This window comes from Myotis lucifugus, unplaced genomic scaffold (assembly GCF_000147115.1).
Source record: "Myotis lucifugus unplaced genomic scaffold, Myoluc2.0 scaffold_49, whole genome shotgun sequence".
Classification (NCBI taxonomy): domain Eukaryota; kingdom Metazoa; phylum Chordata; class Mammalia; order Chiroptera; family Vespertilionidae; genus Myotis; species Myotis lucifugus.
Window position 1 is genome coordinate 2,014,099 of NW_005871097.1, and position 16,555 is coordinate 2,030,653.

General features: G+C 40.4%; 1 protein-coding gene across 1 annotated transcript in view; it reads right to left on the reverse strand.

The window, feature by feature from the left end:
- The window catches only part of CDKL5 (cyclin dependent kinase like 5), a 157,925-nt gene extending 142,971 nt beyond the window's left edge, over positions 1-14,954 (reverse strand). Inside the window, exon 1 of the mRNA XM_006088551.3 lies at positions 14,879-14,954. The gene's annotated coding sequence lies outside the window, so the exon portion shown is untranslated. The remainder of the gene's footprint in view (positions 1-14,878) is intronic.
- Between the last annotated feature and the right edge of the window lie 1,601 nt (positions 14,955-16,555).

The window sequence follows — 16,555 nt, forward strand, 5'->3', positions numbered from 1 at the left end:
ACCATCACACAATTCCCAAATTGTCAGATGTTGCAAACCACAAAAGAAACAAGCAAAATATGGAGGGAGGGAGGAGAGGGAATGGGAGATTTCATTCCTCAAGAACTACAGCTAAGAATATAATCCAAACATAACTCTATTTTTAAATGTTCACAGCATATGAACATTTGAAAATGAAAATGCAGTTTTGAAAAAAACACTGAAATTTTTACATTTAAAAATATAGTCAAATGTTTTTAGTGAGAATTCTCAATAAATGGATTAGACAATAGACTAGACACAGCTAAAGAGAAATTAGTGAGTTGTAAGATGGGTGTCAGGAAATCACCCAGAAGTAAAAATAAAAAAATATTAAAAGAAAATTTAAGCAATACAGTGGAAGATACAATGGAAAACTCTAACACATATCTAAATAATGGTTCCAGATACGGAAAATGGAGAAGTATTATTTTAAATGATGAGTAGAATATTTTTCCACAATTGAAGATGATGTAAGTCTTCAGGCTGAAGGGAGCACACCAAATAAAAGCAGCATAAATAAATCCATATCTAGAGATATTGCAAAGAAACTGCAGAAGATAAAAAACAAGGAAACATCTTAAATGCAGCCCAAGAGAAGAGATAATTACCTATGTACAAAGAAATTACATTTGAACTGACTAAAGACCACTCTTTAACAAGGCTTGTCAAAATGTTAGCAAAAGAGAAAGGAGCTAGGCCTGGCGAAGTTGTGGCTCATGGCTCAGTGGTAGAGCATCAGCCTGCACACTGAAGAGTGCTGGGTTCCTGGTCAAAGGCACCTGGGTTGCAGGTTCTTCCCCCTGCCACGGTCAGGGTGCGTGCAGGAGGCAACCAGTTAATGTATCTCTCATATCGAAGTTTCTCTCTCTCTCTCCCTCCACACTCTCTTTTTAAAAAAAATCAATGGAAATCTGGTGAGGATTAGCAAAAAGAGGAAGAGAGAAAAGGGAGCAAGACTGGCTTGGCCTGATTGAGTCTGAAAATTATAATCCACTCCCCTGCTCCCACTCCCCAGGGTGGAAGGAAGGACTGGCTTTCTAATCTCCCCAGGGAACCACCAGTCTGCTCCCCACAGATTATTTGGAGAAGGGGAAGGGGAGATGGGGAAGAACCACTAAAGGGAAAATTACTCTGCTGGGTGCATGTGCACTATGAGCCAAGATGATGACCATTGATAACCATAAAGGGGAAGTATCTAATCTGGAAAAAAAGACCAGATTGGATAGAGGGAGGACTCAACACAAGTCTATGAAGAGCCAGAAAAGAGATTGGTTAATTTGAAAGAAAGGTTACCCCTTCCCAACCCTGAGATAATATAATCAAAGCTTAACCACGGACGTCTGGGTGGCACAAGGTACCTGTTCATTCACCTGTTTGCACATGCTCTCTCTCCATAGCAGCTGTGCAGCTCCAAGTGCAGGTCTGTTGTAGCTGTGTAGGATGGCCGTGTCAGGGGTCCAAGCTTGGGTGGGCTACAACTTCAGGTCTGGGTGCAACAGTGCAGTGCCAGTGGAACACAGCCAGGAACAGAGACTAAGCTATCCAGACAAGGGCAGAGACTGAGCCGAACTAACCTTTGGCATGGACTCAACTGAACTACGAAAGTCTCTCTGATGCCCTGCCAATACCGGGTAATGGCGTAATATCTCTGGACCCTGACCCTTCTTCTCACCTTGGTGAAGACAAGGCAGGGCTTCTCCCACAGTGGGACAGAGCTGAGCCACCTGGTCGTGAATTAGACACTGAGCACCTGGGGACAGTCCTTTATTTCTACTCCAATAAATCTTACCACTACACCTCATCCTCCCATTCATGGGTCCCCAAAATGCTTTTCTTGCAACTCTGTGGAAGAACCCCATTTCCACTGGCAACAAAAACACAAGAATGGAGAAAATAACTGTCACTGTAAAATTCTATACCCAGCTCAACATCATCAAGAGAAAAAGTGAAATAAATACACTCAAAAAGGCCAAGACCAAGCTAACAGGCATTTAGTAAAAGAACTACTTGAGAACATTCTTTATAAAGAAAGAAGCTGAACCCAAAAGTTTAGAAATGGGGTAAATGAAGAATGGTGTGCAAAGAAATTTGAAAAACATGTTGATGACTAAATATTCACTATTTTTATAGGCTTAAGGTGGCCTATACAAGGCAAAACTAAAGCATAAATAACTAACATGGATGAGGGGGTGCGGGTTAAAAGATAAACCATTCTAAATTCTGTCTTGTTCAGGAGGATGAGAATAATAATTAAGCTTAGACCAAGTTAAATGTGCCTGTTAAAATTTTAAGAGTAACCAAACTTCTGTCTTTCACCCTGGAATAAGAAAACTGGAAGAAATATAGCAGCCCCTCTTCCAATGAAAAAGAGCTGGATTTCAAATTCATGACTTTCTTTAAATGCATCATAGAACCAATTGGCTCAAAATCTTAAGAGAGGCAGGACCTTCAAGGAGAGGAAACAACCACGTACTCATTTGAAGTATAGTGCAACTGGACTGATAAGAGGAGTTCAGCTATAATAATTGGCAAATTGATCAAATTCTGATGTGGCTTGCTAAAGGGGCAGTGTAAAACCACCCAGGTGGGGGTGGCAGAAATTGGGGAAATCCCAACCTTCTTCAGGATCTTCCTCCACCAATCCGACCAGGCACTCACAGAAAGAGCCCTTAGGATTGCCCACTGTGTTGCAGACCTGGAGGAAGAGAACTGCAGCTGTTCTTCAAGAGCAAGAAATTGACCCAGATCTTTATCTCCCTATCTCCACTAAAGAAAAGCTAGTATCAGTGAAAGCAAGTCCAATAATCTAGTCTATCCTCACTTAAAGCTTTCTTTGCCAATGCAAAAAGAAGCAGGCACCCTACTCCTGGGAGAGGAACGAGATTCCATCCTGAGCCCATCAAAAAGCCTGGGGAGGGGCAAGACCTTGGGACACTGTGGCACCTAAACCTGAGGTTTAATCAGAACAAAAGACCACACCCCACCACCACTCCCCATCTCCAAGCTAACCAACTTCCAGTAACAAGTAAATAGCAGAATACTACCAGTGGAAGATCAAAACAAGAAGACCCTCTTTAAGGCACAGTTCAAAAGGGAGACCTGAAACTCAGAATAAAATAAATCAACTCCCAGCCTAAGCACAAAGTATCTCCATGAGAATTTGAAGCCAGATGTATACTGAGGGTAACCACAGCAACAACAAAATTCAAACCTAGCCCAACTCTTAACTAAATTAATTCAAATCACTGCAGTAAAGGCCTAGTAGGAAAGATATGCCCATTTACAGACATAAAAATAATGTACATTAGTCTCTAATGTTCTGCAAAATAGGTCAGGCTTGCAACAAAAACATCACAAGGTATAAGAAAAGGCAAAGAAAAACACAATACTCAAAAGACAAAGAATATACCAGAACTAGACACAGAATCAGATGTTGAAAATATCAAGAATGAAACTTTAAATACTATGAGTAACATATTTAGGGCTCTAACCCAAAAGGAGAACAACATGCAAAACCAGATGGATAATTCATCAGAGAGATGGAAATTATAAGAAAGAATGAAATGAAAGTACTAAAAATGAAAAGCATAGTTAAGAGAAATGAGAGTGCCTTCAATGGACTCTTCAGTAGACTCAACTCAGCCAAGAAAAGAAGACAGGTCGATAGAAATCACTCCAACCAAAACACTGAGAGAAAACAACAGAACAGAACAGAACATTCAAGAGCTGTGGGACAATATCAAAGGTTCTAATATACTGGTAACTGGAATCACAGAAATAAGAGAATGGAACAAAAAATATTTGAAGAGGTATCAGCTGAAAATATTCCAAAATTAATATAAGACATCTAACCACAAATCCCAATGATCAGAGAATAGGAAGACAGATTTACCAAAAAAAAAAAAAAAAGTATTGCCACCACTCAGCACCAATACCACTTGAGAATGAATTCCGTAAGCTTGGCCATTGCCGTGCCTTATAAAACAAACACACATTGCCTGGCCAGCGTTGCTCAGTGGTTAAGCGATGACCTATGAACCAGGAGATCACGTTTTGATTACCAGTCAGGGCACATCCCCAGTATGTAGGTAGGTGGGTTGTGGACTCCATCCCCAGTAGGGGGCATGCAGGAGGCAGCCGATAGATGATTCTCTCTCATCATTGATGTTTCTGTCTCTCTTCCTCTCTGAAATCAATAAAAATATATTTAAAAAACACACCTGTCAATATGATCACCAGGTCATCAATTCAATTATAATTATACATGATGTCTACCTCACAATGCTCACCTCTACATACAAGTCTCACTCTGTATAAATGACTGGTCAAACCTAGATCACAAGCCTTTATCTTAGCTGTAAAAGAGATTGTGGACGTGAGTTTCCTGGGAAAGCAGGACCCATAATATGAGAAATTACCAAAACATAGGGTATTTAATAGTCTACTACCCATGATAAAAAACAAACAACAACAACAAAACCTTCCATCTAACTAATCAGCTATTACTGTACAGGAAATTCTCTGGTGAAGACATTGCATCCCTGGAGGACCTTTCTGTAAGACAAATATTTTACCTCAATGTGGTAACACCCTTAAAAGCAGCTTCCCAATCTGAGGGACATAAGCAGTAATGTGGGGTGTGTAAAGCAACAGGATAAGTAAGCAAACATCTTCATAGAATGTCTATTTTGTTTAATGACAAGTAATATACAATGCAGATATATATATATAAACACACAAATGCATGCACACACAGAGTTTATTATGGAATAGAGCTCATAACTTCAATGAATTTATGCAATAAATTATAAAAAAACTCAATGTCACCCTTATAGGTGTCAACTTTGGCCTCCCCTTCGTCTGCCATACTGTAAGCGTTGGTAGAAGTTTCAGGAGCCCCACAGTGAGCCATCAGCAACTTTGTATGCTTAGCACAGTCATACAGTAATGTGGATCCAATTATAACACAGTTATGCCTGGTGACTAGATATGGGGCAAGCATGTATATAAGGTGATTAGAGAGAAAGATCCACTAGGTAGGTAGGTACCTGACAGAGAAGAAAAGCCACTGAACAAGGAAGCCACTGACATGAGATGGAAAGGGGGCAAAAGGAGACACCTTTCATAAGAGAAACATTTATTGAGCATTTCCTAAGGGCCAGGAAATGTGCTGGATGCTGAGGCAACAGTCAACACTCTATGCCTCCATGGAGCTTGCAGTAGAAAAACATTACCATCTGCTTATCCATTTTTCCAGAGGCCCACCCGCTATTTAAATTCCTGGCCTTACTATTTCCTTCCTATACTCTCAGGTAAAAGCGACAATGGACAGAAAAAAAAGCCAAAAGATGGCCATAAAGAAAATCAAGACCCTAAGATGTAGCTGGGGCAAAAGCATCAAAGTAAGGCATGCAATATACAAATCCACATTATTTTTTGCTATTCTCTCAGCTTTATATGCTCATTCTTAGATTCATATCTTTGAATATACCATCTGCCAGGAAACCTTTTCCCTCCACCTGACATTCTGGACCTCCTTTAAGGCTCTTCACAAACACTCAGGAATCATTGCCTTTCCCAGTCCCCTTAAGTCTGTGTTAAGTGCACCTCTTCTGCCTAGAGTACCAGCACCCTGTGTTTCCATCTAAACATGCATATCATCCTGTACTTTAGTCACTGTTTCCTGCTGGATTACAAACTCCATAAGAGCACATCAACAGAGCTTGGCTTTGTTTCTCCATCACTTACCATGATGCTGACACCCTTTCAGTTGCCTAAATAACACTTGACACCAAGATACCCAAACCATTACCCCTATCATAAAATCAGCCAAAGAAAAACAAGTATGGCCTTCCTTTACCAATCCTCCACAGAGTGACAGACTTGAAAGCACATCTCTAAATCAAGGGCAGTCATTTTGAATGACAGAGAACCCACTAGCACAAAAACATCAGTTTCAAAGTCTAAAATCTGAAATGAGGCAACCCTTTAAAAATAAATGTCCTGGGCTAGATAGAAAGTGAAAAAAATAATGACATAAACCACTGCAAACTCTTCAAGTTATCATCACCAGGAAAAGAAAAAAATAAAAGATGAAAGCAACAAGAATACAGAGCAGGTATGAAATGGTTCAGAAAAGCCTCAGAACTCAAGGACAAAGTGAGCTAAGTTACAGGCTGCATCAAAATGTAGATTTCAAAGGAAATATTTGAAGAAGGAGGTGATGCTGTGGATATTCTTTGTATATGTGGAGGGGAAAATGGGCAACAGTATTCCATACAAGCACAAACTAACAACTTATGAAAATTATACCAAGACCTGAATGATTGTTTGTTCAATCAACATGCCATGCAAAACTTTAGCATGGCTAAAGATTTCCAAAAAAGAACTAAGCATGTAGGAACATTTACTGCAGAAGGAGAGTAAAATAGTACCTTTACAATACTTTTATATATATAATCTCACTTGAACATAAGCAGCTCAGCAGAGAGCAGTTTAATATGAGAGATGACATGGTCACAGAATGTGAACCAGATTTGAAAGTGGTACCCTTGTTAAAGATTAGTAATCTTAACATTAATAAAATTTTCTAAAAACATTGTAGGAGCTCAAAATAAGATTTGATTAACCATGAATAGCATAAATGCTGAAAATATTAAACTAAACCTAAGACATTGTATGGGGGGGAGATAAAGCAAATTTAATGTTAATATTTAATGTAACATTTTATTAAAACATTAAATACCCTGACCAGATTAAAGGTATCTTGGGGGGGGGGGGCGCAGCAGAGTTTTAAGTTTAAATATGGAAGAGAGCTAAAACTGTTAGAAAAAAATATTTAACTCAGTTATAAACAGAAGTGGCACTCCTAGATAAGGTTAACAAAATGGTGAATAAAAGAAAAGGAGGAGCCTTCAGAAAATTAAAGGTAATTCCTATAAAAACAATGAAAAGAGTATCACAGATGACAATCCATCAAGGAAGCAATTGCAAAAACTTTACTTTAATAATATTCAAGAAGTATATTTTACCTTGCAGAGATTTGACCTTTTTTGGTAAATTATCAAGGTTCCCATTGAGCTAAAACTCTTGTTTTTTGTGGCATTTCATTTCATGTCACATCCCTGCTTAAAAACTTCAATAGCTTCCTAGGAGACTTAGGACAAGTTCAAAAACCCAGCAGCTGGGCTTTATTAAGCCTTTTTAAGATCTGACCCCTGCCTACTTCTGCTTCATCACCAGCTTCTCTACTTTCCAGCCATTGTGGATTTCTTCAGTTCTATAAAAGGTTCTGCTTTTCAAAGCCTCCAGCTCTCTTACCTTGCCTAAAGGCATTTGCACCTTCTGCCAGGACAACTTATTTTCTTAACTAGACCATGCCCTTCTCATTCTTTAAGTCTCACTTAAATGTTACCTCCTCGGTATGGCCTTCCTATCTGCTCCCCCCAGGACAGATACCCCATCCCTACCCTGTTATATACTCCCATAGTGCCTTGTACTTCTCCTCCTCCACCTCAAGACCGTAAATTAGCCCTGGCCAGTGTGGCTCAGTTGTTTAGAACGTTATCCCATGCTCCAAAGGGTCATGGGTTCAATCCCCAGTAGAGGTGCTGTGTACTAGAGGCAACCAATGGATGTTTCTCTCCCTCTCCCTTCCTTTCCCTCTCTGGAATCAATGAAAAACATACCTTTGGGTGAGGATTAAAAATAAGAAAAAAATACTGTAAATTATTTGAGTGCAGGGCCTACTTCCCTTTTATGTATCATTCCATCCAACCTCTATCACAGTCTGGTACATAGTAGACACTCAATTAGTATTTACTAAATGAAGGACAAATCCTCAGGATCTAGGACCGGCAGGTTATTTTAGAAAGAAATAATTGATAAAGTATGACACACCAATTTGCACAAAATTAGCTTTTGTCTACCTCAACTAGTTTCATTTATTAACAATTAAAAGGAAACTTTTTCTTTTCCTGTGAAATTCTACTCTTAAATTTTAGTGGTAATATTATTAATCATAATTACTAGCAATTAAAGTTAACACATCCCACAAGAGGCTGACAAACCAGGGTGGCCTGTGTGGATAAATTCTAGGATACGTCACACTTGAACCAGCTTTTGTAATCTCTAAACGAGATTCTATTCATCAAGAAGCTAGTTACTTCTCTTGGGCAATATCGGGATAATTGAGCAAATTAAAGTCAATAAATTTTTCTTCAACTATTACTTATCACCATTTTTTATCTGCCATATCACATGAGTATGTGTGTGCTTAATCTAATTATTATAATACAATCTTACACTACCAAGAACCTAATCGTTATGCATAACAAGAGATCTAAAACTGAAACTTACCTAAAATAATTTAAGACAGTCTTTAAAAAAACACCATGAAATCATAATGTATTCATCCATACATTTTAACTTCCAGAAACCAAGTTGTTACTTTCAAAAATCACCACAAAGAACTCAAAAGTAACAACAGAATCACACAGCCATAGCTCTTAAACAGTTTTTTAAAAAAGTAACCTTTTTCAAACCAGTTATAATTGAATTTACAGTAAACTATTAGTGGTGCTATGTGCAATCTGTCTGTTATTAAAAATCCAGACACAAACTACCACACAAGGAGTTACTGATTTACCTGCCTGGCACTTGAAAGTATCTCTTTCCATCCAGAAATGTTCCTCTAAAAGCAATGAAAAGTTAGACAGTTTCCAAAACACTTTACTTCCAACCAAACCATTGCATTCCTTTATTATGCATACCCCAAAATTAACATCCCTTAGCTATCTTATCAGCAGTGTCCATCTACACATAGTACACTTTGCAAAGGAGAGCACAGTGAACTGGTGCCCACCACTGAGGGTAACTAAAAAGAAAATGATGCAGACAGGAAAAAGCAGCTACAGTACCTTGCAGGTTAAGCTGTTTCCAAATCCCACAACAATCCAGTCTGAAGCAATGCAGAAAGCAGAAAGGTGTTCGACTACCTGAATTGAATGAAGTCTGCTCTATGGCCTGAATTTCTCAAGGGGAATTCAAACAATAAAATGCACAATATTATTATTGGCTTAAAATTTTAAAAAATATTTTGCCCATGATCTTAAATCTTAAAGGAATTTTTTCTTGCCCAATAATTATATTACTTTTACCTTGATTCCCCCCGCCCCCTCGCATTTCCAACATATCATTAAGACCATTGTATTTTATTTGCTGGCTTAAAAAAGACCAAAACAAAAAACGAAAATAAAACAAAACCAAAAAGACCAAAACAAAATCTATACCATTTGCTGTACTGTCCTTTATATTCTACTATGTATTACATTTAGGCAAAAACTTTTGAAAATACAAAAAAATACTAAGAAATTATAATATGCATAAGATATTTTTAAAAGGTATCTTTACGCCCTAACCGGTTTGGCTCAGTGGATAGAGCGTCGGCCTGCGGAATGAAAGGTCCCGGGTTCGATTCTGGCCAAGGGCATGTACCTTGGTTGCGGGCACATCCCCAGTGTGGGGTGCGCGAGAGGCAGCTGATCGATGTTTCTCTCTCATCAATATTTCTAACTCTCTGTCCCTCTCCTTTCCTCTCTATGAAAAATCAATAAAATATATTTAAAAAATAATAATAAAAGGTATCTTTTAAGATCTACATGATTTCATGTATCAGTGCCTGATGTTAAAGGGGTCTAGGTGGAAGCAAGTAAATAAGGTAAAAAAATGCATGTTGCAGGGGAGATCTCTTCAGGCTGATGGAAATGTTCTAAAATAGGATTGTAGCGATGGTTATTCAACTCCATAAATTTACCCTAAAAAATCACTGAGTGATACACTTAAAACAGGTAAATTTTATGGTATGTAAAGTACACCTCGATACAGCTGTGAAAAATTCTTATTGAAAACCCACACTTGGTAAAGAAATCCACAACAACTATGTATAGACCCCATCTTTGTAGAATAACTGTCCTGCTTTGACAAGATGATTTCCAGCCCTGAGATCCTATGATATTCATCATTTCTTTCTAACTCAAAAAAGTCACAAAAGTGATTCTCATCAATTACAGAATAGGAAATTAAGTCCTTTTCCTCCCTAACATGGATCTCTGTGTGTTCCTTTGGGCTAAGCAACTGTTTAGCTCTCTTAGTGATGGGTCTTGTTTAAACACATACATACATACATACATACACACACACACAACCACAAGAGACTTTAAGTAATAGAAAATTCTACTCTCAAGTAAAAAAAAATTTGTCAGAGTCCAACTTCTTTGCATTAAGGAACAATAATGTATCTCTGCAGACTTCACCGCTAGATTTTACTTCACTTACTAGTGGTAGGTCATTACATTTACAGAAGAGATACCATCTGCAACTTGTAATGACTTCCATTTTACTTCAAGAATACATCAAACCACAAAATTGAATTCAAGAAATATCTTCATAGCCTGGCTGGTGTTGCTCAGTAGTTGAGCACTGACCCAGGAACCAAGAAGTCGCTGGTTGGATTCCTGGTCAGGGCACATACCAGCGTTGCAGGCTCGATCCCCAGTAGGGATCCTGCAGGAGGCACCGATTGATGATGCTCCTCTCTCATCAATGTTTCTATCTCTTTATTCCTTTCCCTTCCTCTCTCTCTAAAAATCAATAAAAACATATTTCAAAAAAATAAGACATCTGCATAGCCTTTATTAGTGTAGCAAATATAATCAAAGTCAGTCAAAAGTGTAATGGAACATGCAGAAACATGAAATACCAAGTGGTTAACTAGAAACAGCTACTCATGTTGGGTGCAAATAATTTGGTATAACCTTCATTTTTGAAGAAACAGAACTAATGACCCTGTTAGAAAAGTCTGCACTACCAGTTGTCCTATCCAGCACTACTGATGGATCTGAGTCCAGCCTCTCATGTGATTAAAGGTTAGGTGGTCTGGCCAATGTAGCCTGTGAACTCCAGGAAGCATATTGATATCTTTAGTGCCACCCCAGGAGTGGAATCAGATTCTAAAGAGAAGCAGAAAGCATGGTTTTGAAGAGCACAGGTTCAAGTCAGACCGGTTTGGATGGAAGTTTTGCCTCTGATGATGACTAGCTGGGTAATCTGGCAAATTATTTTCTCTCTCTGAGCCCATTTGGTCAAGTACATACAGGAAATAAAAGATAAGAGACGTGAGAATTCACGTACACTCATATATTCACGCAAATAAATTATCTGCCACAGTATCTGGTATTCAGTAAGGCTCAATAAATAGAATATTATAACTTAATTATTACAAAGACTGCCCAAAAGAGAGACCATACCCAAAACTTGACCCTAATTAGTACTATCTTAAGCACAAATATTTCTAAATACATAAAGGGCATAATTCAAAATGACAATTTCAGAGACCTAAATGGGCTAGGTACTTTTAATCTAATAAATAAATTTATTTTAATACCCAAATCTGAACTGTCTAAATGTTATAAGGCTCTTCAAGTAGAAGGTCCTCACTCGCAGCTTCCATACCCAACAACAGATCTCAGTATTAAGAAGTGTACAAACTCGAATGAGAAATGAGGCCAGACCTTTGTGTAATCCAGTCATTCATGCACTGCTCTATATAAAGAAAAGTCTAAAAACTATCAAGAATTTGAATTCAAACACTAAAGTGATGCATCACCAATAAAAAATTCTAACATTGAGGTTAAAATTGAAAGTAAATTGGAAAAGCCTCCCAAATGAAAAGTTCAAATGTAGTCTTTCAATTGCATTATTTTCATACATTGAAATATGTGTTCCAACTGACACCATCATCAGATGATGAACCTTTGAGACTCTCCTCTTCTACCAAGAAATTTGATACTGCCCCAAAAAATTAAAACTTTATAATCTAAAATTATAAAATCCTGAGGAAACAGCCTTTTCTACTTAAAAAGCAACTTAATAGTAACTTCAAATGTTGCTGTTCCTGTACCAAAGTTAAGGGTTACCTAAAGGATTTCCCTCGCATTTTGGATCTATGCATGTGAATTCATTTGTTCTTAAATACCTTCTGCTATTATTTGACATCAGTTCATTACATGGAAAAGTCATATCCCTGCACTGTCAAAAATAAAGTACTAAATCAGCACACCTTCTAATAGCTAGAAGAAATAAAGCAGATAATCACCAAAGTTATTAAAATGGGAGAAAAGATATTTTCAACAGACACAGTGAAGAAGGCTTATTTTCTCTACTCACTTTCTTAAAATTTCCTACAGTCATATTCTCAAATATAACTGAATTTTCTATCACGAAGTAAATTGAAACATAAATCATAATGAAAGGTTAAATTCCTGCAACAGAAGCCACTGTCATTTCCAACAATGCAACTATTGTTGAAAGTCTCTCACAGATTCTTGGACACAGTGGTGAAGCAAGGGTTGGGGGGTAAAAGCATACTTGAAGTAATTTCTCCACCTCTGTATTTCAGTTTGTAATGTAACAATACCGCACCTTCAAAATAGAAATACCACACAAAATTTGGTTCTCATTAAATGAGACTGCCTTAGCCCCATGCAGCATATTTAGAACAGAATACATCTGATTCAAAACCAGTCAACCTTCTATTACTCATCTATGCGAGATGGCCCGGCAATTTCCCTCAATGGGAGCCTTTTCTTTAAGAACCCTAGGGCACACTGTAGATGCCACACTCTGGTTTAAATAACTCCAAGAAAATTACAATGAAAATAATGGCAGATTTAGCCCAGGGAACTTGAATAAGTAAAAATCAAAAACCTGAGATAAAGGGGTAAAAAAATCCCTACCCCAAACCACTAAATCATGAATAAATTATAAATCTGAGCAGGAATAAAAAGAAATCCTCTCTGGAGAAAGAATGCTTATTTCTAGTTTTATTTTTAAAACAATTGGGTTTAGGAAACATACTAAATAAGCAAACTTAAAATATTAAACATATATATATATATATCAAATTAATCATATCAAATTAATCATTGCAAAAAGACAAAACAATTCAAAGGGATTTGATGCTCCTGTCAACTGAAGACCCTCCAACTCCTTTGAAATGGTCGATTATTTAACACTCTTGGAATGATTAACTTTATTTAGTATGCATCTTTTGGAGTTCTATTATTTAATACATCCAAACTGGTTTTTTTTTACCCTAATTAGGTTTCCTTGTACTTGCGAAATGCTCAGCATACACACTGTACTGGCATCTTTAGTTCTACAGCTTCTCTCTTCTAGCTCCTTCCCCCTTTATCCTCCACCCCTCCAACCTCTCCCCCACCCCCCAACCCCGAAAAGAAAAGATATCCTTCCCAAATGTTCTCTACATTTGTCAACAGAAACACCCACTGGTGGTGTCAAACTGGTAATACTGCTGCAGGCTTCCTTACTCCTGTTCCAGTGTCAACGCCAAAAATGCTCAAACCTAAAATAGTACTTTTAATAAAGAAATTAAAAGGATTGCTAAGGTACTCAACGATCATGTTCCCAAAAAGGCACACACCTTTTAAACATGTATTATTAACAAACTCTAATTGGGTTGTTAAATATAAGATTATACTACCCCCCTTCAACACTAAACATAGAGACAAGTAAACATACCTTCTTCACATTTTGTGAATAAATTTTAAAACCTTTAAAGGAATTAAAAACAAATTTACATCTAAATGTCATTCACATATAGTTCCGAATTGCCTCGGTAAAGATGCCTTTTTTGTAACCCTACAGCAAGAAAGGAACAAGCTGGAAATGTTCCAGCAGATGTTACCTAAAACGAGAACCCTATTCTATACATATTTATGTCTCCTGCTTCAGTCAAATGCTCTCAAACAAATTAATATGTGTAAGCTTCCACATTAACTACATAACCATTACGTCCCAACAAACCTAATTCAGATGCACGGAAAGAAATTATTCTGTGTCTGCGAGACTTTCCAAAATCAGCTTACATTTCAGCCAATTAAAATAGATTGTGTTAAACAGAACACTGAGCTGCCACTGCTTAAATATCACAGCGTCCGTCTAATCTAAGATACTAGGGTTAGGTTTTTCTTATGCCGGCATCTGTGCTTTAACACTCAAGTGAAGCGAAAAACAAAACGCTCAAGGAAGATCTGCCTTTACACTGAAATATGTTCAGGTTATTTTTTCCCCCAACGTGGGCACAAGACGAGTCAATGCGAGCAGGACCTGTTCGTTCTGGGAGATTATTCCAAACCCCAGCATTTAATTTCTATGAGGGTACAAAGGGTACGAAGATCTGGGAAAGGGCCAATTTTGCTCCCCCCCCCCCAACCCAGTATGCCAGTCGTGAACTTCATAGCAACGCGTGAAACTTGTTCGGGGGAGGCTAGAGGAGACGCGGGGCAGGCGGTGGGTCTCTCGCCCACCCTTTCGGGCAGCCAAGGTCAGCGGGTCCCGGGCTCGCTCGGAACTCTGGCGGGGGCTCCGGTGCGCAGGCTCCTCCTCGGCGCCCGCGGAAGGGGCTTCCCTCGCCGCAAGCCCGAGGGAGCTAGCGCCGCGGGGGCGGCGGGGGCGCCGTAGACCGGCCGCTGAGGGGAGCCCCGGGGGGCGGCCTCGACTCGTCGCCCCTCCTCACACCCTCTCGTCTCCTCACCCCAAAATACAGCCCCAGAGCCTCGGCGGGGAATCCCTTCCGGGGGTGCGACGGAGCGCTGAGAAGGAGCCACTCCAGACTGGGGCGCCCTCGCCGAGTCGCCCTGTCCAGGGGGTACCCGCGCCGCCGCCCCTTCTCACGCCTGCCCGAGAGGACCGGGTGGGTCCCCTCTCTAGGGAGAAGTTGGGTGGGCGCGGGCCGATGCGTGGACAAGGGCGGGCGGGTGGCGGCGCGACTACTCACCCGACAAGTCCCCCACCTCCAGCCGGAGACCCAAGAGCTCCTGAGGCCACGGGCGCCGCTTTACCTTCCCCAGCGGCAGCGACAACTAATCGAAACCTCCAGCCCCGCCCTCTCGCAGTAGCGAACGCGCAGCCTAATTTGCTAACTGCCCCGCCCCAGCCGTCCATTCGGGCAAATGAGGAAGCTCCTCAGACCCAGCCAGGTCCCGCCTCAGTCCTCGCCTACTTCTCACAGGAGCCAATGAGGAGAGCGCGCTCGTGCTCGCGCTCGTGCTCGCGCGCCCCGCCCGCTCCGCTCGGGCTCGGGTCCTCGAAGCCAAAGACCGCGGGTTCCTTGTGGAAGCTCGCCTGCGCGCGCACGCGCGCCGCGCCTCCTCGCGCGCCCGTTCTGCTGCCCCGCCGGGCCCTAGCAACCTGCGCTGGGTGGCTGCGAGGGGCGGGGCCCGAGCCGCGAGCTGTTGGGGAGGGAGGGATGCGGTAGGGGGGGGAAGATCGTGACTGGGAAAGGGGCGGCTGCGGGGGTGGAGGGCCGAGGAGGCCCGGGAATCCGCCTGTCACTGCGGAAAAAAAGGGGAATCCTGCCTGCAACGCAGCTATCCTGGCCTCCCTCCGGAGGGACACGTGTGGGGGAACGGGGGTCCGGGAAGATCGGGGACAGCACATTTGCAGCGGGAACCGAGGCACTGCTTGAAGATAAAGGATAAAAGACGGTTTATCCCTGTCGTTGGTTTAAAATAATATCGAAGTCCATTGCTGCTGTTGTCCAACTGTTGCAGCGACGCGTGCACACGCACACACACACACACACACACACACACACACTCACACACATTCACACATACACTCATCCATCAGCCTGTGATCCCTCGGGTGAATTAGGAGCAAAAAACGAGTAACCTGAGGATTCCTTACACAGCAGCTGGATGCATGCAAAGGGCTGTTGTTGCAGCAGCAGCAACCCACAGCTCCGCTTCGGTCCAATGCTCCACCACACAAGATTCCCCAGCTGGCATGAAAGCAATGAAGTCATCGCCCAGCCAGTAGAGATGTAAAGATCTTAATACCTACCATGGATCAGGTTTCCAATGAGGATGAAGAGGTGATGAAATGGAAGGAGATACATTTCCAATGCCACTTTTTGAAAATTAATAATAATTTTTAAAAGACATCAGGCGCAAATTTATGTAAAGCTGCATAATAATTTCCACTTTAAAAAGCAAAGAAGAAAAATAGTTTGTGTGTTGTTGTGTTGTTTGTTTTTTCAGAAAAGCACAGAATACAAGCAATATATGAGGTCATAGCAACCACCAAATTAGAAATATGCAGTACTGTATTGTAATGGGAAATAGATATCTTGAATAAAATTCACTTAATCTATTCCTGTCATGAATCTGGTGACAATATGTAACAATATGCTGGGTTTGGCCACTCTGCACCAAGCCAAGAGGGTTTTCTTTTTCATAACATGTGAATATTTGATGAGGAAATAAAGGTGCCTGCTTTCTCCTCAGCTTTTCAGGAAGCATATTGGAAAATTTTACAGGTAGGAACAGTGAATTAGCAGTGAGGGAAAATGGAGTCAGAGGCAGCAGCAGAGCTTTTCAAAGTCTCCTGCCTCCTCCAGATGCAAAGTAAAGGTGCTGTGACCTCAAGCTTCACACACATGGAGCCAGAATTC